This window comes from Athene noctua, chromosome 16 (genome assembly GCF_965140245.1).
Source record: "Athene noctua chromosome 16, bAthNoc1.hap1.1, whole genome shotgun sequence".
Taxonomy (NCBI): domain Eukaryota; kingdom Metazoa; phylum Chordata; class Aves; order Strigiformes; family Strigidae; genus Athene; species Athene noctua.
The window spans coordinates 2,117,781-2,139,699 of record NC_134052.1 but is presented as its reverse complement, the minus strand read 5'-3'; positions in this window follow the sequence as shown (position 1 = coordinate 2,139,699).

Here is a 21,919-nt window from a genome sequence, read left to right as displayed (position 1 = left end):
ACCTTTTTGCCTAGCAGTACAAGAAGCAAGTCAACATGACACCATTAGCAATAATTACATCTCAGTTTTTGCACAGAAATAACTTATTACTCTGGCAGCTGAAGGAAAATATGTCAGTCACAGATAGTTTTACTTCCAAGACACTGCAACTTGCCTCATCAAAAGTATAACAGGCAGGATCTGATTGCTGCTTGCAGCCTATGACTGACAAGGGATTCATGTTAGCACTTTAGTAGCAACCTATGATACCTTGCAAAATATCTTATCCTGTTCTACGTCCCTCTGAGATCATCACCCAGCCACTTTGAAGCAAGTCACTCCTCTCAGGTTGCTAACACACCATTAAAGGCTTCTGAGAGATCACTCAGGAATAAAAGAACCTGTTCAGCAGGATCATTACACTGCAAGAAACTGGAAGGAAGAAATTAGAGGCTGATTAAGAAACATCATCAGCTCTTCTGGGCAGGGACTTAAACCATGTGCCGGCCAGGCCTACACTACATGTGCTGTTGTGACAGATGTTTTTCAATTATCTCTTGAATAACTATGATTTATATCAACTGTTTTACTCACTCTGGAGAATATTAAGTAACTTACATCCTCTGGGGCTCTAATACTGACCTATCTTGGGACATGATTCCCAAACACATTTTAGCACATGCTAAGTTGCCAGTTGAGGAAAGGTATCTTGAACCCATTAATAGGCCATGGTGCCTCTGGTTGTCCAGCCACAAAGAAAATAGATGATAACCAAACACCTGCAGGGACTATGCTGCCAGGAGCACAAGGAGGCAGTAAAAGCAGGTGCAGGTCAGGCCTTTCATGCACTTGAACAGTTCATTAAACTGCATCATGCATAATCAGAGAGGTGAATGTAGGACGTACAGGCAGTGCCTAACTTCTGAGATCCTGACTTTGCCAATTTATTAATACCCTCAGCTCATAGATTCTTAAAAAAATTAAAAGATGAGAACAAAAAATATCCTATACTCCAACGCTACTGATTTCTCACACATTTAATCAGCAGGATTTGGGTGTTCAGATCCACAGTAATTCCTTCAGTTAACCTATAATGAAGAGCAGTAGAAAGCTGTTAAAGCTCTCATGGACCTCCACTACAGAGGGATGGAGATGGTGATTATCAGTTGTTTACAAGATAACAGACACAAACACCTGATTAATGGCTCCAGCTCCATGTGCATCAGATTCTTCTTGTCATCCCCAGCCTCTCCCTAAAGTCCTCTTCAGCTCCTGCCCATCTCTTCCTTTGTCAGCAGTTCCTCCCAAACCACCCCCGATACCTGCTTTTTCGCCCACAACTCTTACCTATTCTTCCTTTCTCTCCATTCTTCCTCAATAATCAAACCCCAAGAGGCCGATTTTTTTTGTCAGCTTCCTCCACTACCTGGAACAAAAGGTGTTTCCAGCCACCCAGAAGCTTAGGTCTAAAGTGGCTCTCCTAAATATACATTTAATGTATTCCCTGTGCTTTATATAATGCAAATATAGCCCCTTTTGAGAATGTATCGGTTCTCATGCACCTGTCACATTTAAGTTGCTTTATCCACATGCTAAGCACAAGCTTCCACTCAGTTCATGCTGTATTTTAATGCTATCTTTGGACATTTCCCAGTCTGCACATTCTCTTCCTGTACCACCCCAGGGGTCTTGTACCAACTTCCACTAGGCCTTTGATGGAGAGCAGCCAGACTGCTCATTAGCCTGTTATGAAGCTGCTCATCAGTCCCACTCCCAAGCTTCCCATTACTTCAGTGGTATAGCTGCAGTAATTGGGCTGCATATTTTTCAGGCCTGGATTAGCATTGCTTCAGCCAAATGCTAATGGCCCGTCCTGCGGCGTATCCCACCACGTCTCCTCAATGCCAATGCACTTGCAGTTTTGTCACTGCTTTCGGGTTCATCCTGTTTATTTGTCAGGCAAATGGAAGAGTTTTAACAATGTGCTTGGTGACCTTTGTTCTCGGCACTGCTTCTTGCCTTGCCTGCGGTGGAAGTGACTGAGAACAGGGATAACATGTCCTGCTCCAGAAACAACACCTGCTTAAGGTCTAGACAGCTATGTTAGAGGATTAAAAGCAAGATTCAAACCTAGCCAGCAAATATTTAAAAGCTTCAAACACCTGTTACAAAACCAGTTTCATGTTAATGAGGACAGCATGCAGAGGGATTCTGCCATTTAAAGAAGCAGCTTCTTCTCTCCACATGCACTTGGTAGTAGCTCTGAGACAGCACTGGGAAGCAGGCTCTTGCTTGCACTCTGAGCTCAGCACACACCGAGGAAAAGCCCTGCCCTGCCCTGCCTCATCTTGCCTTCCACTGCCACAGCCATGGGCTGGAGGCAATGCTGGGGCTGGGCCCGGCCCGCCTGGCCGCCTCCTCCTCCCCAGAGCCATGCTGCCAGAGAGTTTTGTCAGCACCAGAGCCACGTTTCATTCAAAAGTAGCTGGGATCCATGAAGCAAGCAAGCAAGCCTCAGCAAGAGAGGGAAAGGAAATAAAGGACCTGTAAATAAATTCCGTCCTACAGAATATGACAGTGGTGGCAGCAGGACCTCTGGCAGGCTGCGCTCCCGTCCTCGCCTGGTGGGGCTCGGGGATGCAGCCAGGTCTGAGGAGTCTCCTCGGGGCTGGGGTGCAGCCCCCCACCTCACAGCCACACATGGCCCCTGACTCCTGGGCTCTCCCGCTCGGCAGGGCCCTCTGTCACCCCTGCAGGGCTGGTGAGGACAGCAAGGGGACAGTGGGAACAGGTCAGGCTCCCCAGTGAGACGGGACAGCCCGGGACAGGCTGAGTCCACCTGAGGGGCACAGCAGGGACAGGGCTGACACAGCCCCCCCAGGCCTGCGCTGGGGCTGGAGCCAACATGGTGGCCTGGAGGGAACCTGGGGGAGGCTGCCCATGGCCACAGGGGCTGAGGGTGCCTTTGGGGCTCACGCTGCTGCATATGGCACAGCATGGTGCCCATAGTGTCTGCCACCACCCTCTGGCAGGTAAAACCTTTCCAAAGGCGAATGGGGAGTAACAAGGTGCTGTTCATGGTGTTTCTAGCCCAGTGAGTGAGGTCCCTCATCCTTATGTCTCCACTATGTTAAACCATATTTGATACTTTCTGGGAAGTCAGGGTGACTGGACAGCAAGTAGAGCCACCCATGCTGGCCCATACCCTGGGAAGCACGATGTGGGCCAGGGAAAACAACCTCTTCGAAGGACAGTAAAATCAGAGTTATCAACCCTCACCTGCAGCCAATCTTGTGCTTAAGCTGAGAGCCCACCATACTTTGCAAAACCTGTCATCTGGTCACTTTTACTGTTTGTAGACTGTCTGTCAACAAGAAGATGGAAGCAACTTGCTCCTGCCTGGTTTGGTAAGAGAAACAATGAGATCCCGCACTGTGAGCCTGCTACCACAGAGATGCAGTTGGATTCTAAGTATTCAGGACACCTCTGCTTTGGCCAACTTTTGTTTCGAGTGAAAAACCCATCTTCCACAAATGATTGGAAAGTAAATGGAAAAGCTCTGAAACCCAGCTCTAGGAATATGCAGAGTTGGTTCAAAAGAATATTCATGAGCACTTTATTTTCTTTATACCTCAGATATCCAGGTCTAAAACTTACAAGTGAAATTCATACAAGTATCTTTCTGAGTGGTGAAGAGAAGCAGCAAACGCTTTTGAGCTCCATGAGCTCAGGTGTGCTGGAGGGTCACAAATTCTGAACCACTGAAAATTAAATTCTAAAACCCATCAAGCTAAAATAAAATTCCTCGCAGGGGTGCTGAAGAGCTTGTTACAAGCAAAGATCAGGGCGGTGGAGTTTGCCATTTCCCCTACAACTGCACTAACCATAGGTCAGAAAAGGAAGAAATAAATTCCATAATATTTTTGTTTGTCACTGAATACCCTCTGGGCTTTCAACCTTGGACTCAGCTTGTGAGCTGCTCAGGCTTGTCAGCTGCACCAGTGCCCAGACAGAGAGTTCAAACCTGCCTTCAGAGAAGACTTCCCTACAATATCCAAGAGCTTGTCAAGAAAGACAACAAAGCAGTCACTGAGTGGGACAGAGCTGTACCTGTCATGAGCCCAAGAAGCAGACTAGAAAGATTAAAGTTTTTAGGTCTAATCCCCACTGAGCAAGTTGTACTTCTGTCTTAATTAGGATATATGCTGATTGCACTGAAGTTTCTCAAAATATGGAGAGAAACTGCATTTGTTGAGCAGAACTCTGCTGAAGGCAAGTATATAAGAACATAACAAATGTGTCAGATGCTTTCCATACATATTTGATCAAAAAATCCCTGTGCTTCTCAGCCCATTCTTTATTGCCAAGCAAGCAGTGTTAGCGTATGGAGGGTTCAGAGAGTAGGATACATGGATAAGAAGATCCCTATGGAGCAAAACTGTGCCAGTGAAACAGCACTGCCAGAGCTGGTACAATGCAAAGTCACCACTGATCTGAAAGGACTCAGTAGGTTGGATGTCATGCTGTACCTTCACAATGCTATTGATTCAGACCACATCAACAGCACAGACATTTTTATGCTTCATCTAATCTAACAAGCCTTTTGGGCTGCAGCCTGTTCTATGTAGCTTTCCATGGGTGTTGCAAGTCCACTGTTTGTTCCTTGCTCTGTTTTCCTTGGCACAGTGCTGGACCGGTCCTGAATCTGTGAGCACATATCTGTTCTGCAACTAGGGGAAAGCAACATTCCCTGCTCCAGGCTGCCTGCTTCCCAGCATACCTCATGTGCCACACCAGCACACCAAAGCACAGGAAGTACATTCCCCTGAAAGTCTCCCTAAGCACAAAAAGTTCACCACTCTTGCCCCATATGTGCCATAAGGGGCCTAACAGAGACAAGGGTAGTACACAGCAGTCTGAAGTTCACTCTCCCAGACGTTGTTTTGTACCCAGAAGACCATACCCATAAAGATACAATGACGAAGCAGAGCCACGCTTTACTGCTCACCTTCAGAAGGGGGTGTGTGCAGATGGAAAGAAGTGACAGATTTCTGCAGAACACATTTCCTTTGGCAACTCAAAGCAGGTGAAAAGAGATGAATTGATGGCCAAAGTTCAGAGGAGACTGTCAAGGAATCTTGATAAATATCATCCATCACAGCATTGGGGGCATATGAATAAAAGCATGTTGTCTACAACTCAGCCATTTTCAATGCAGCTGCAGCACTTTAAGCAACCCCTGCACTCTGTTTTCCACCTGCTGTGTTTCCCAGTTTGTCCAGTGGAGGAGGAAAAGCAGATTTCTCATCAGCTATTTCACTTATCCCCATAAGCCCCTTCTCATGCATCATCTGCTTTCCCACTCTGTCTAAGAAGGAGAATGGGCTTTTTTTTTTTTTTTTTTTGCCCCCTCTGTTTTCCCACTAAAGAGCCTCACTGGGAAAGGTCACCTGTGCCATTACTCAGCCTGTCTCTGGGTAAACATTGTTATTAACCTCAGCTGACCCCAATAATTAACAATGTCCTATATGGGAATGCTCTCGGGCTGTTGCCTCTACATAATCTGAGAGGGGTCCCAGTAAGAAGAGGGTCTGTGTGTATCTGTAGTGGACAGATGATAGCACTCTTTGTTCATAGTCCCTGGACAAAGACATCCTGCCAAAGTGGTGGTGTGGCAGGAAGGGAAAGGCTATTTGATGGCATTGTCCTCACTACCAGCACCTGAAATGAACATTGCTCATTCTCCAATATAATGTTGTCTTGGAGGTGGTGCTGAGAACAAGTGAACAGGTGAAGATGATGAAGAGCCAACAGCCTGGCTGGGAGATGCTTGTGGAATGTTCCTGGCTTGCAGGAGGGAACAACTCACAGCCCAGAAGCAGAGGTGACAGACAAAGATCCACAAAGAACTTGTTTCAGTACAGAAAGTCAGGTCTAATCTGAAAGGAAGATTTGTTTTTTTAGTTGGTAGTTAATCTTGCTAGTGTTGTTCTAGTTTATTATTTTTGTGTTCTAACAAAATGCAGCCTCAGTCATTAGAAGTCTTTGGTATTTTTGCTACATTCATTCAAAAAAGCTGAACAAGAACACAAATGTTCCAGCACAGGGCTCTGGGATTGCTGCTGCTTGCTATGTCAAGTGCCCACATTCAGCCCGGTACTTAGTAACTAGCACTGAAAGTGGTGTCAGAATTGTGCTAGTGATTAATTTATCCCAGTACTCCAACCTGCGATTGCTTTATGTTAGCACACTCTGTGCAAACTTTAAAGTATTTGAGTTCAGGCAGTTTTCTTCAGAGGAAAGTGCAGCATCTAGCATGCCTAAATGTACTCCTTAGTAAGGAAAAAGGTGACTCTTTGTCCCAGAGGTGCATTAACCATAGCACTCCTGACTATGTTGTCCCTAGATCTTACAGGCTTATCTGGTCAATGCGCTTCCTGCACAGGAGATCTTGGTTTTGCAGAAAAAGGTATTAGCAGTTCAGCATGAGGTGCTCTTTCTGTATTTAGCACTGATGTAACAGTCCTGATCAGTGTGAGGACCAGCAGAGTTCTTTGCCCTGTGGTCAAGGAAAGCTTCCTCCCTCCAGATGCAGGGCATGTGGGCCACCTTTGTGGAACAGCAGGCATCTAGTCAAAATGGCCCAAAGGATCCCTGGCAAGAAGCCATGCTCAATGCTGCAGAGGAAGGCAAAAAACCCCAGGGACACTTGCCAATCCACCCTGGGGAAAAAAAAGCCTTCTCCCCTCAGCTGCAGGGCACAAGAGACCATCTTCATGGTGCATGAGCTGCTGCAGTAACCTAGGCAAAACGGACGGGAGGAGCCCTGACAAGTGGTCATGCTCAATGCTGCAGAGGAAGGCAAAAAACCCCCGGGGACCAGTGTCAATCTGCCCTGGGGGAAAATTCCTTCCTGACCCCAGAGCTGGCGATCGGCTATTCCCTGAGCATGTGAGCAAGACCTGCCTCCTTGTCCTATGCCTCCCAGAAGATGCCCAAGCCCTGTTCTCCCTCAACCTGGAGCCATCTCAGGGGCTTCTAAAATTGACAAAATGCCCCTGGCCTGATTGACCTTGGGAACAAGGATCCCCTGTGCCTGGCAGGACACCAGTGTATGCTCCAAAGCACTGGGACCCCTTCCATCATCTGTGCACCCCATTTCTTATGGTTGCTGACCCTGGCTCCACAGGGGATGAGGACAGCAAGCTCTGCAGTGCTCCTCAAGAAGGCATTACCTTGTCTTGCCACTGCTATCCAGCTGAAAAGGCCTGATGGGCTTAGGTACCTCCAGGGGTTGGTGGTTCTTCTTATCTCCTGAGGATCTGACATCTGTTCCCTGAAGAAGGATTTCTGTCTGTCAGAAGAGCTTTAAACATGGCCCCACCAGGAGCTCGCCTTGCAGCAGAGAACCTCCAGGAGCCTTGTCCAGCCTCCAGTCTTCCTCCTTCAGCCCCCTCCAAGTAATTCCCCTGGCTTGTCAAAAAATTCCTCTTGGATGTCTTCAGTCTGCCCCTGGGCAGCTCTGACCCAGTGGAGAAGCCAGGCAGGCAGTGGGACACAGCCCCCTTTATACCGCCCCCGGGGCATTATGACAGCTGTGTTGCTAGGTGATAGCACTGTGATGTAACGGTGACTGGGCTCCCACAGCCCCACCCACTGCCCCTCTGCCCATCATCCTTCAGAGGAAGGTCTTTGGGGTGCTGGTCCCAAGGTAGTCTCTGTGCCCAGGAGGCCAGGGATGCACTGAGCACAGCTGCTGGGCATCCCTGACACATTCTCGGCCACCCAGCTCCCAAGGACAAGCCTTGTGTTGTTATTCTTCTCAGGCCATGGCAGAAACCAAACCTGCAACCAAGAGATCACCCTAACAGCTGTCGCCTCTCTGCACCAGAGATAACACCCATGAGGCCACACAGTGAGGACTGGGTACGTGATCTGCCTGGACACAAACCCTTTTCTGGGGGTGTAAGAGGGGTGATTTCAGCAGCCGCAGCCTGGAGGAAAGCCAAAGTTTAACCAGAGCCATAGGTTGGGATGGACGGTGCCAATAGACTGCCACGGAAATAACACAGGCTTTGAAAAAACAAGTGAGCAGAGGTTACACTGCTGTGGTGGACAGGTTGCTCATTTTCAGACCTAGAACATTTGGGTCCATGCCCAAAGCACAGCCAGGCAAACGACAACTCTTCCAAACTGTAAAAATAACCCATTGCTGCTATCACTGTCACATCTGCTTTCCTACTGAAACCAAGCTCCGCAGTTGACCATGTTTATACAGGATAGATACAAAGCACACTACAGCTGTGAGGTAAGACTTTCATTTGTGAATTTAACCTTTCTGAGAGTTATTTGCCTGTCTCTATTTGTGGGAAGATGTTCAGATCTTATCTAAAACCACAGCAAATCTCTTTTTCCTTTAGGATTTAGTACTTTGAGTACTGACAGAGTAAGGAAGGTACTATTATTGTCATTTTGTAGATTGGTATCAAAATTGGTACCTACATTCAGACTATGTAAATAAAGGCATTTCTACCATGTACATTCATTTGGTTGTGGTGATGCCAGAGGTGAAAGAAAGGGGTTTGGTTCCCTCTGCATGAACTTTGCAGAGATGCAGAGGGCATGCATGATTTCCTCACTGTTCCATTCCAATGCACAAAGTGTTGTTTGCTCCTACACTGTTTATGGTGAGGTCTTCTTCTTGGAAAGAAGTAATGAATTGTTTTGTGTTCTTTGCCATACTTTTCCTTGCACTTCAATAGCTCTTTTCCTTCTTTGGCCTTCATCTGTTGTTCAGAATGCTACCAGGAGGTTGCTGGCCACATCCTGCATACACATTTGTTACTGAAGATTTCCCTGTTCATGTCTGATCTCCTGCTAGACAGGACCTCTGGATGCTCCTACAGAAATGAGCTCCTTAATGAACAAAGTGAAACATCCCTTTTGTCCTGGTGCTCGGCGATGTTACATGCCTGCACAGCATAATGCAATCTCCTACAACTCCAATTACATTTTCAGATCTCTCTGTACACGCCTGCTGCAGACTGGGTATCTCAAGCCTGCTCTGTGGGTTGGACAGAAGAACGTGCTCAAAACCATTGATTTAATTGGAGATCAATATGCTGAAAATGGAACTATCAGTTTCTGTAAAGTGTGACATACAGTGGCATTTAAGGCAGAGCTAAGTAGAATTGCCTCTGTTGCATTGCGCAGAATACCAACAGGAATTGATTTCACCCTGTGAAGGCCTGTGTTTGTTTATTCAACAGCTGAGGGTTTTTTTGGTAGTTGTTCCTGATTTTGAATGCTTTGCCTAATCCCATTTTTAAAGCATATGAGAGGGAGAATCAGGACACCCTGTGTAAAATTAAGCCAAGACTGCACAGGCAGTGAGGATTCAGCTCCAAAGAGTGTTAGAAGCTGGAGCCCAAAGCAACTTTCACATTTTATCTCTCCCTCTGCCAGCTCAAAGCTCCCTCTGAACTGAGAGCTACTCCAGTCAGATGAACAAAGCAGGAGGACAGCCTTGTTTTATGAGTGCATCACAGCACACCATACTGAAAGAACACATGCTCTAGAGAAGCTGCTCATAAAGCCACCTTCCTGGCACTGCATGTCTTGGGGACTCTGCTGGTCTCTCAAGGCTCCTTGTATGAGGTGGCACTTTCATTCTCACCTCTCAGAGAACTTTTCTTCCAGGATGCTGCAGGCATGGTCTGACAAGAAAAGTCCATATAGGGCTAAGGAAGAAGATAAATGGCTGCAATTGGGGTGCTACCATCTTAATGATGCAAACCATATGTTCAGAAATGGGAAAACATTCAGAGAGCTAGGACTGAGATGGGAACTTCTCAGCTTCCCCACCTCTGCTCAATCCTAGCCTGGGTCAGCAAGGGGTTGAGCCTGTAGAGCACCTCTGAGCATTGTGCAAGGCCCACGGGTCATACTGAAGAATATTGCAGGATGCATCTGTCTGAGTTAAGACCCTAAAAATCTAATCCAATGTTCACTGCGGTTGGCAGAAAAGTTCCCAGTGACTCTCCAGAGGGTTTTCTGACCACAGGCCCAGGTCATTTTCTGCCCGCTCAGCAGCCATGCACTGAAGTCACCAGCATACAGTGGTGCTCTTAGTTTTCCCTACATTACAAATAAGATATCATGATCTGCCTGCCATCCCTATTGTCCAGGCTAAGAACTAATTGAGCCCAAGATGCCAGAGTCCCATTCTGTTGAGGAGACGGTGCATTTAGGTAACAGCTCTGGCACACAGAGGCAGTCAGAGGGGAAGTTCATACTGCTGCTGCTGCTGTTATCCTGTTAACCAAAAAGTGTAACTAACTCCAGCCTTGTAGGCAAGGGAAGAAGATGACTGTCTTCAGATATTTTTTCTGCCTCATTTAATTATGATTTGCTCATCCTTTTGTTCAGAGAGCATTCATTAAATAGGGAACAGAAGCATGTGGCAGCACTCTAGTTTGACACATGCTGCAATCTAGAAGGGACTCATGTCTTTGCTCAGTAACGTTTGTCTTTCCCACATCATATCTGTTGCACTGTGTCCCTTCATCTTCTAATGCTGTCGGTGCTCTTGGGCCCATCACTAATGGGGTTCAACAGACAGCTAAGAATAGGTTTAGTCACAGCTTTATATCTCATCAATCTGGGGAGTGCTCAAACCTCACATTCGATGGATGTCCTTATCTGTGATTATGCACACATCTTTCTCCTGTATTTTGAGACTAGAGGAAAACATGGTTCATTCTGTGCATCCCCTGAGGCTGGAGTCTCACTTCATTCACACTCACAAAAGCCTAGAGCCACTCCATTAGTTAGAGTAATTCCAGCTTGCCCAAAATCAGAGGGGAGCCAGTCACCAAGGGGGCTGGGAGCATACCTCTGCTGTCAACAGTTGGAAAGAAAGAAAATAATTCATTTCACTGATTACATCCTTAACACGATGCAAGGCAGTATTTTGCAATAATCTTGCTCAGAGTTTTCTACAGACACTCACTCTGCTGTGAGCTGTTGTGCCGATTCAGCTGCTGTCAAGTATTTCCATAGCTCAACTCTGCAAAAGAAGAGAGACATTAGTGTCAGTGGTGAAAAATTCAAACTCAGATTCACTGCTTTAGCTTGCCAGGGATTTTAAGGCCAGGCAGACCATTATGATTATCTAGCCTGATCTTCCTGATAACCCAGGCAAGCAAAGTTCACACCAAGACTTCTACATCAAAGCCAGGGACTAGCAGCAGAACTGGGTGTTTGAAAAGGACACTGGACCTTGGTTCAAAAGACTCCATATCCATCTCTCAGTAACCTGACTCGGTGATTTAAGTAATGCCACTGCCCAAACGTGAACTTCAGTTCTATTTGAATATATCTAGTTTTTACCTACAGCCAAATTCCTGTTATTTATGGATTTTACAGGGTAACTTCTATTACATCAAACCATTTCCTGCAATAACAAATGAACCTACTGTCTTAGCAGTTATGGATCATACCTGCTTGTCGAAAAAGGAAATTAGAAGGCATTTTATTTGACAAAAGATGAGTTAGAGATTGCAGATTGCCCATGCCAAGTGCAAGGACATTGATACTTAAAGCAGTCAAAAGTGTAGCCACAGTGCTTTTGTGGTTGTTGTGAAGATCATGATTGATACAGGTGTAATCCAATGAAGAAAAAATGATTGATATGTTTTTTATTTGAAGTTCAGTTTCAACCATTTTAACTCAGCCTTAAATGCATTAAGCTTTATTTCCACTTAAGGGAGACACTGCTCAGCTAATTGCATTTGGAGGCTGTAGGCTCTGACTCTGGATTTAGAGAAGGTGCAGCTCCAAGAAATATGGAGTACTTCCCAGTTAGAAATTAGTCAGGCTCTACAGCATCACAGTCTGTTTCTATAATGAATAATGTTCAGGATGATGCAGCAGCAGTTTCCTTCTAAATGGGGTACTGTTTCATGAAAAAATTTGAAATAGAAAAATGAAATCTCTTTTTCTACATTTGTAAGGCTTTTTATCTGAACAATCCACCACAATCACTACCAAATATTTTGTCAGACCAAATCTGATTTTTCACAGCAGGAAAAAAACCAGGCTTGTGTTTAAAAAAATATAACATCACCTAGCAAGGGTTAAATACCCTTTTAATTTCTTACTGTTGTGCTCTCTGGGCCACTAATCAACACAGAGTTACCAGCTGACCTTCCCAGATTTTTAAGATAGTCCTTTAGGGATTCATGTTTAATGCATAATCTTCTTATTGAAGCAGTTCCTGCTGCAACACCAACATACTCACAAAGGTTAGTCAACTAATGAGACTTCATCACAAAACCTGTGAATGAAAGGGAGGAGGGAGATGATTTATTTAAGTGGGTAAATGGCTGCAAACAAAAGAAGGCATCTTCAGCAATTCCTTAATTTAGTTACTTCTTAAGAAAAAATGTTCAGTCTCCTTTAAGGATGACATATCTATGACATGATTTCTTTTTAAATGCTATTTTGTTTAATAAATCATGTAAATTCCAGCATGTAAACTAGAGCATTACAGACAGGCTTGTAAATAATTAACTGCTCGTTTGCATGAAGGGGAGAAAATACCCAATTCAGCAAATCAGGCAGGAAGCTGATTGTTTACCCTCATGAGGAATAAGAGGTTGGCTGGTGTGAGGAGAGGTATTTTCGCTCAGGATATAGGTTTGAGGCAGGGAATATAGTGTGTTTTGAGCTGGCTAGTAAGTACTTCTCTACGTTTAAGTTTTTTAAGGGGGTGATAATAAACTTTTCCTGCACTTAAGGTTTGGGGGGGGTTGTTGTTTTTCTGGTAGCCTTTGACTCAACTTTCTGTTTTGGGAGTGATGTGATAGGAAACATGAGCAGCAAGGTGATGATTTTGGTAAGTGGAAGCTAGTGGTAGTAAGAGCAACACTGGATGTATGTAGAAATTATTAACAAATAGGTGAACCCACGGAGTCATTCTGAAACCTAAGAACTGAATGTGTCTTTTTGGGGCATCCTTTACTGGCTTTAGTAGAGGAAAGGAAATAGTTACAATTCTCACATTGATGGTGCCTTCAGCAATGAAAGCATTCAGGACTTCACAGAAATCTGTGTAAGAAAAGCTCCTCAACATATTTGTCAGGATCTCAGAAAGCACTAAGACCTTTATTAGGCTTGAATTTCAGGAACAATGGGGTCTGGTGTTGCTGGGTGGAGTGTTAAGTCAGTTAATACTAAAGCTAAGGATACTAAGGTTTTCTGTGATGCTGCATCTTGTTCTCTCCCTCTTGAAGCTTCTAGTCTTTGAACCAGTTATAATAGTAGCTTCTTATTTGAACAATAAAAACAACTAAAAAGGGAGTTACACAGACTGAAGGAAAAAAAAACCTGCTTTGCCTTTGCAGGGCTTTCTGCATAAATGCCTCTAGACACATTAAAGTGAAATATGCCAGCCAAAGGTGCTACCTTTGCGGTTAAATTGCTGTGATGTGATTTATTTGTCAGAATCACAAGGTGTTACCAAGCCACTTACTGTAATATCTCAGTGAAAATAACAAAATTATCAAGAAGCAAAACACATCAGAAAGAAAAACTTGCTGTTGCCTAAAAAAGTCTTTGGCTGCCCTGGCCCTTTCTGCCCAAACACTGTTACTGCCTCTCAGGCAGCAGCTGATGGCTCTGTAATGCATGTGCATATTATTTGTACTGATTGGAAACTGGATGTGGGAATGAATCATAGTATCATGCCAGGCTGCCTGTAAAATGGGTTGTTCTTAGGAAAAACAGCGTCTGCAATGTATCTTTGGTGTAACAGAGTTGTATCTATCAGCATGACAAAGCCTTGCATTTCTGCAGTGCCAAGTAACTAAGGATTTAAAAGCAGTATCGAAACATTGATTAGTCTGTGGCTAATTCTGGAACAGGCTGGTAGGTCAGCGTAACTAGTTGCTGCCTTTGGAGAACAGAAATAGGCTAGTGAGGCGATCTGGGGATAGAGCAAATATCTGGCAGGGCTGTGATAAGAGCTTACACCTGCTGAGGCATGGCATGTAATCTGTCCTCTGCCCTGCACACCTCTAGCTGGAGGGCTGCAGCACCTGAAAGTGCTCCTCTGCCTCTGGGGTACCTGTAACACATCCCTTTAGATAGGCAAAGCATCACAGCAAAGGAGAGTGGCGTCAGGATCCCTGCGCTGTGCACGGCCGAATCAAGGTGGAGAGATGTGATTTGTGCAGAATCCATCTCCTCAACCCCAGACTAACACATTCAGAACACCCTCTGCACAGGTTTCCTAGTGAATTCCCTTTCTTCGGGAGCTTTGACCTGCTGAAGCCTGGTACTCTGGTAACGTAAATACCCATATCTGCTTCTCTACAGCATTTTGTGCAGCGTTGTGCTTTCTTTATTCCCTCCTTCCACCTGCTCTTCCAAGGGGACCACAGTCCTGCTAGCGAGATCAGTCTGTTGCTATGGAAATCTTTGTCACAAATGAAGACTTCACAGCAAGGCAGTGGTATTAAAACCAGACATTTACATATGCCTCTGGCTCCAGGGGGGGCGAGGATTTGGGTCTTGTCACCAAGCGCAGTGGAATATGCAGCGGCTTTCTTGTTCCACCCAAGGTGGTGCTGGCCAGGGAGACACAGGGTGGTGGACAAACCCTGTACAGGCATCTGGGGAAACCTCCCCAGCCATGCTGTGTGCCTTTTGCATCTGTCTGCTGGAATGTGGGTCAGCATTAATGCATCCTCCTCAAAACACACTTGAGCTTTTCCTCTAAAGTGTTGTGCTACAGAGCAGCAATGTCAGCAGCCAGCAGAGTGAAGTCAGGGAAGAGTATTGGAAATGGATATGTAGGGAGGGCAGTTGTTGAACCCAAACATGCTGTGGGAGCATGCAGCCTCCCGAACATCATTGTGGGGGATTAAAACTTCCCCCTGGGAAGGGGGTTAGGGGTAACAGGAGTAGTCCAAATATGCCATCTTCACATTACTTCCCCCTAAGCATTGCTAAGTTTAGCTGTATTGCTTCCAAGAAGAACTGCTCATCTAAATCCCAGGGTCTGGCTTTGAAAATTTCAGCACGTCCCCTGTACTGCAAAATCAAAGCTTCTTCCCTGCTGAATACACCTTTGATCAGAACTGTGAGAAATATTTGCAACCATGTGAAACTTGAATGATTTGGGGTTTCATTACACACTTGAAACTCAGACCGTTTTCATCAAAGGCATTGCTAAAGTTCACCAACCCTCTAACAGAACCTTTGATGGTTTATGGCTTGCGTTTTGTATGAAACTCGCAGGTTTGCTAGACTTCTTTTAAGTGAAACTAGCTGAAAGTGGCTTTGACTGCATTTTGAGAATTTAGAGTCATAGAAAAAACAGCCAGCTGAGTTTTGTTGCATTTACAGTTGCTGCATGCTGTAATCTTGCCATAAAGGGTAATTCTGCTGAAAACCAGTATTCAGGGTTTGTAGTTGTACCTGGGTGAGAACGTGGCAGAGAACACTGGATGGCTGTCCTCTGCTCTAGTTCCCTCTGGTTTGAAGATCCCATGGCAGCAGCAGTGCTTGGCATTTCCAGGTGCCATGAATTTTGGCCTTTCTCAGTGCTGGCAAGTACCACATCCTAGATCAGCCTGGGGGTCTGCACCTAGCCTTTCATCAGAGCACTAGTGAGCTCCCAGCTTCTGGCAACATGGGACTCCATGGAGTCCAACCTATTCTTATCTTGGCTCTCAGTCCCCAGCAGGGTCTTTGTCATCTCTGATAGTTCAGTCCTCCAAAACATCAAACACTCCCTACTTTCTTACTTCATTACTAATCTTTGTGCCTCCTCTCCCAGTCTGCTTGTGAGCTGTGACCTGTTGCTACTTGTTCAGGACTGTGGTCTCTCTCTGGCAGTGAGGTTCCTTCCCAAATTGGCAGCCAGGGCTGTTCTTGACTCTGCTCATCCCAGAAACAGTCTGGTCCAAGCAGAGTGGGTTTTCCCTCTTCCTCTTTACTACTGGGGAGGGGTGGGGGGGGGTGGGGGGGTGGATCTCTCACTGATAACAAAATGCTCCAACTACAATGTTGTCCTGGTCAGCTGCTTAAACTCTGCTCTCCTTAGCACCCTTGCTAACAAACAGTGAGAAGCACGAGCGGAAACACAGTGGCTTACAATAAAGAGCTAGACTACGTGGATAAAGGTTAAATTTGCCATTTGCACAGATATTCACTGTGTGTGTGTTGTATTTGCAAGTCTGTTCTCTTCTGGAAATCACTGAAATGTTCAGAGTAGTGTTTCCTACCTAGAACCATATGCAACCCTTCAGAAGACAGAGCAGCCAGAGCCTCTCCTACATATTTCCATTTCACTTTTTAACTTATGGATCTAGCTTCCCTTCGGAAAAGCTGGAGCTTGGATTTTGTTAACCCTTGGTCCAAAGGCACAAGCCTGCAGAAATTGAGATGTCATTCTGAGTTGGAAGAGAGCTGGGAGAGTTACATTTGCATTACATATGTCTACCTGAAAAGCCTTTGCATGTTTAGATGCAAACTTTTGATTCAACTGAAATATATGCCTTGGAAAATCATGTGTGTAATACAGCAAATGCTGGTACCTTGCTGCCTGGGGCAAGTGCTGCTGAGAGTGCCCAGCACATTGTACTTTCTGTAATATGCAACTTCTATGCCATGAAATTTGACCCTTGTCAAGATTTCCTTATCAGTACTTTGTTTTAATTATGCTTAACTTGAATCAAATCATCATGCTTTGAAATGCAGCGTTCGGTTTCAAATGAGACCTGAAATAGTACCTCTCTGGTACTGATAGTGCTGTGAGGACACTGCTTCTTTCTCTACCTTTTTCTCCAATTGTTTGACCACCCCATCCCACATAGGCAGTCGCTTGTCTCAATGGAAGCTGGTCTGTGGTGAAGTGCAGAACTGTAAATAAAGCCCTGGGGAAGCATGGCAGCAGACTAGATCATGAAACAGAGGGTCCTTGGACTTGGACAGTCTCCCCGTGATGCCTTTCTCCTCTGGAGAAAAGGCAGCTGTGGCACAGACACCATGCAGAGCACCTCCGATGCCCAGCAGACTGCCTCTGAGGTATTACCCCAGCATCAGGCTGCTGCAGCAACGAGAGCTATCGAGTTTCAGGGTGAGCTGAAAAACTTGCACCTGCGCATGGTGCTCATATCCCCCAGTTCAGGCATGCTCAGGACCTGTCCTAAACCCTTCTTCCTTAGATGTGTCTGTGCACCCAGAGTGCCCAGGGCTACCGGTGCTGCCTCTAATGAGGGCATCAGGGACACGGCCTCCCTGTTGCTGATGTTAACGCACAAAGCAGACAGGAGAAAACCTGATTTGCATCAGCTGAAGTTACGTGAGAGCAAAGCAAAGTCACGTGTCCTCATTAGGAGGCTCGACAGATAGGGATGAAAGTCAAGGGCCAGTAAACTCTGCAGGGCTTGTTTAGTTAACATGGTTACAGCCCACCTCTCCATCTTCTTTGTGCATGTCCTTCTCTCCCATTACAAGAATGCTTTCCTGCTTTATGCCTTTGCCTTGTTTAATACATCAGAAAGAAAGCTACACCGTTTTACTACATCTCATCCTCTTTGACTGACTCCTCTCAACATTGTGCTCGTGCTGTGAGTGACCGCTGCTTTGCATAATAGCCAAACATAACAAATAACAAGCAAGTGGCAAGAGATAAGCTGTTACACCAGAGCAAATTCAAGGCTGAATTTGTTGAGTCTGCATTGGAGCAGGCAGTCAGGAAATACCATTTGTATCTTTGTCCACCCAGGACGTTGCATATCTGGTGGATCCTGAGCTCTCTCTACCTCCCCAGAAGTCAGAGAAGGCAGATGGTGCTTGTGGAAACCAGTTCAGCACTATGCAATGTGGACGACCAGAAACCTTTTCTCTGGCATCCTAATGAAATGGGGGAAAATTTAAAAAAAAAAAAAAAAAATTACTCTTTAACCGAATAAACTCCCCATTGCTCACTTCCCATTAACATTTCAGGACTCTATAAAGGTGAGGTTTTCAGGTGCTGGTTGTCCTCAGCAGGTCTGCAAAGTTGCACATTCCCAAAGGTAGAAAACTGTGGAGGTGTAGCAGCTTGGGAGGGTGCTCATTTGCATGTGCAATGCCCCGAGTGTGTTGAAGTCTTTGCATGTGATGGCTGGTGAGCGTGGGTTTTGAGAGGTGCAGGCTTTGCAGCCGAGGACTGTCTGCCTGAGTGCACTCCTGGCCTGTTACAGCAATGCTTTCCTGCCTTGGAGATGGCCCTTCAAGAATGAGGATTTGTAGCAGGTGTCTGCACACACACAGAGTGCACAAATATTACTGTGGGGGTGTGTTTTTATGTGTGGAAGTAGGAGTCAGACTAGGATAAACTGTTCTGCAAATCTAAGAGCACAGGGAAATGGAGGAAGCAAATGTAAAAGGAGACCGAGGGTCAGTTATTGTTAGCCAAGCTGATCTGAAGAGGTGAGATGAAGCGGGAGAGCTGTGTTACCTCCAGGATGCTCCGCATGCACTCGTATGTGTGAAGAAGGGCATCTTGACAAGGCAAGCTAGCGATGTGAGGGCATCGTGGTCTTCTTAACCTGGCAAGAACACTACCAGCAAGGCACAGGGCGTGATCCAGCAACCCAGAGTAACAGTTCAGAATGGATTCTAGGTTTTTAGAATACACACAGGCCCTTGCTGTCACCTAGTTACTGTGGATGTTAGCTGAGCTGATGAGATCAAAGCCAGCAAGGGACTGGCTGCCTGAACTGCACTCCTGCTAGATCGCTGCCTAAAGATGTGATTTGGCCAAGTGAGGACTGAGCAAGTAAGAAAGGAGAGTGCAGCTGAGGAACTGTAGAGGAAGGGAGAAGGTCAGGCATGTGGGAGGGAACTGGTGGTACCAGTGATGATCCCAAGAGAACTGGGGTGCTAGGAAGGGTGCTAAGACTGATTAAAATCAGAATCTGAAAACTGAGGGTAGGAGAGAATTTGTGAGGAAAGTTTATAACCTAAAAAGTGCTAACTAACATTTACTGTCAAGGTTGTGTCCCAGAATAATGGATGTTTATGTCAACAGCAGCAAAAGGCAATGAAAGGACACTGCACAATATTGCATGCATGCAGGCTGGGAAATGGAAGAGGGCAGTGAAGCATCTTTTATCTGCTGCTCAGACAGTGCAGTGTAATCCCATATGTGACAGTTCAGGGTGAGGCCACTCCGACTGAAGCTCATAGCTGTGCCAGGTTTTGTGTGGGTGTGCACACATAACGTGTGTCCAGATTAGCCATGATGTGTGTGTGTGCTTGCTAACTAGTGTGTGCAAACCATATGGCATGTGAGAGCAAGTCAGCACATACATTGTCAAGAGGACAGTAGAGAAAGCAATCTTCCCCTCCCACTGTGAAGAATTTGTGCCCTACCTTATGCCAGAGGAAAGAAATTCAGAAGGAGCTATGAGAAAAGCAGCCAGTCCATTGGGAGACTGTCAGAGATTGGAGATTAAATGGAAGCACGACAAATCTGGATTGTTCCTGCCAAAACCAACTCTGATTACTTTATAATTCAACATGTGTTACCAGCTCCTATTATTAGAAAGACAAACTTCCTCCACTGTGGGAAGAGGCTGAGATGGAGCTTTCTAGCCTTGTGTAAGTTAATTACAGTACACATGTTAAAAGCAGCATCTGTCTTAGTCAATCTAGTTGATTATTGCAGCACTTTATTTTTAGTTATCATCAAGGTGAAGGATGACACTAATATAAGTGGAGAGCTTCCCGCAGATCTTGCTCAACTATGTATTCTCCAAAACCAGCTATGCCAGATCTGGTGGGTCTTCTCTCCTGGAGCTGGGCCAGGTGAAGACCTTGATGGACTTGTAGGAAAACTACGAGTCTGTGTAACATGCTCTGACTACAGAGTTACAACAGTGACACTGAGATTTGGCTCTTAAAATCAGCTGTGAAAACACTGGGGTTGTTAGATCTTTGTGATACTCCAGCGGCCAAAATTTTTGATGCTCCACTTCTATTCTGAGCTCCCTCTGATACAAATGCTTCTGGCCTCATGACTGAATGCTTTGATTTACCACGTAATAGCACCCTGTTCTTTCCCTTATGTCTAATTCTGCTGCCTAGTGTTATTTCAACTTCTGGACAAGATCTACAACATGTGTCAGGGTGACTGACAAAGCCAACCAGATTAGTTTTCGCTGCAAATGTGGGAAGCTTCTCCTGAACAACTGAGAGGTCTGGAGATCTGGCCTTGGCTAAAAGCTCAAAGTATGGCAACGGATCCTCCCTCCTGCTTTAGGGCCAGTGGGCTGGTGTGGTGCTGGTGTCACGCAGGAGGTACAGAGTTAGCATTCATGGTATGTTTTAGGGCTCTTGGCTGCCACAGTGCTGACGGAGCTGGGAGCCTGGCACCGACACCATTCCTTGTAAGATGCAGGCCTGGGGAAACTTTAATTTGATTTCTATTCACAGGACAAATGAAAAAGCATCTGCCTCCTTCCCAAACTAAAATGAACGGGTAAACAAGAAATGAAAAATCTCGAGCAGAAAACCCCCTTGTCTTTGGGTTTTAAAGCAGCAGACAGCAGCACTCAGAAAGCCCAGTTAATGAGCAGCTTGGAGCAGCAGCAGTCTGATGGCAATGACTGCCTCCAGGGATGTTCCTCCTGGGCCTGATTTGTGATCTTATGGTCAGGAAACCTAGTTAGGTGGTGATGGAGAATGGAAAGAGCATTAACAGGTCCTCATCAAATCTAAAGCAGTAATACTCTGTGGACCTGTGTTTATTCTCATAAGAACACTTCTCGGAGGTCTTGGCTTTCTGAGCTTGTATTTATAAAAGCCTAACTGCTAGCAACATATCTTCTGTGTGTGGTTTCAGCAGAGGCATTGCAGGTGCCAGCTGTGTTTTTTGTGTGACAGACACCTTGTGCAGCAAATCTGGCTTCTGTTTACCAGATCAAAAGGAAATCTAAATGGGCTGACTAGCTCTATGTCCTGTAGCAGCATGGTAGGCTGATGCTGCCTGATAAGATAGATCAAACTTCTCTGGGCTTTATGCAAGGACCATTTTAAGTGTGGGTTTGCCATTTTATGAGTCCTGCCTTTTGCTTTGCTGCTTATCTTTCCAGAACTGACAGAACAGAATGTAGCTAGAAAAGCAATGCCCAACTCTTTACTATAAAGTTGGATTTTAAATGTACAGCAAGGGTCATCAGAGGGTGGCCATGATTCCTGATTCTTCCTCCCCACCTCATCAGAAGGAAACCCCCACCATCACCACTTCTCCAGAGCTGGAGAACACAGGCCTGGGCACAACCATCAAGTGTCTCTCACTTCTCCAGGTCCCCATGCAGGGACTGAAGCAAAAGCACCATCATACTCCATGGTTATGGTGCTTGCTGGGGTGCACTGACTCTGTTCACCTCCTTCCAGCTGCGAACCCAGTATGGACTTATGGTTCATGCGTGATGGGGCAGCCAGTTTGCTTATAGTAAGAAGGGATATACCTGATGGTACCATAACTGAGCAGTCTTCAGGTTACTCTGTGGAGACGAGAGGTATGAACATACAGGTCAAATATTAAGGAAAGCTCTTTGGGAATTTCTGACTCAGCTGGAGCAGAGACTCCTGAACTGCTCTGAGTAGTCAAACACTCTGAAATACTTTGAGGAGTAATCATGAAATACTTAGAGGAGCCACGAGCTGGCTTTCCAGACAAAATGCAGACAAATTAGACTGGTTGGGAGGGGAATCAATGTCCCTTGAGACACTAGCAACATGAGATATAGTAGCACTGTCTCCTTTAGTCCTTCTATTTAAAGTGGGCCTGGGCCCCACGCAAAGGGTGTCTCCAGGATCAGTACCACAGGAGCAGCTGGAGCAAAGCAATCTTCATGAGCAGTGGAGCCATTGTGTC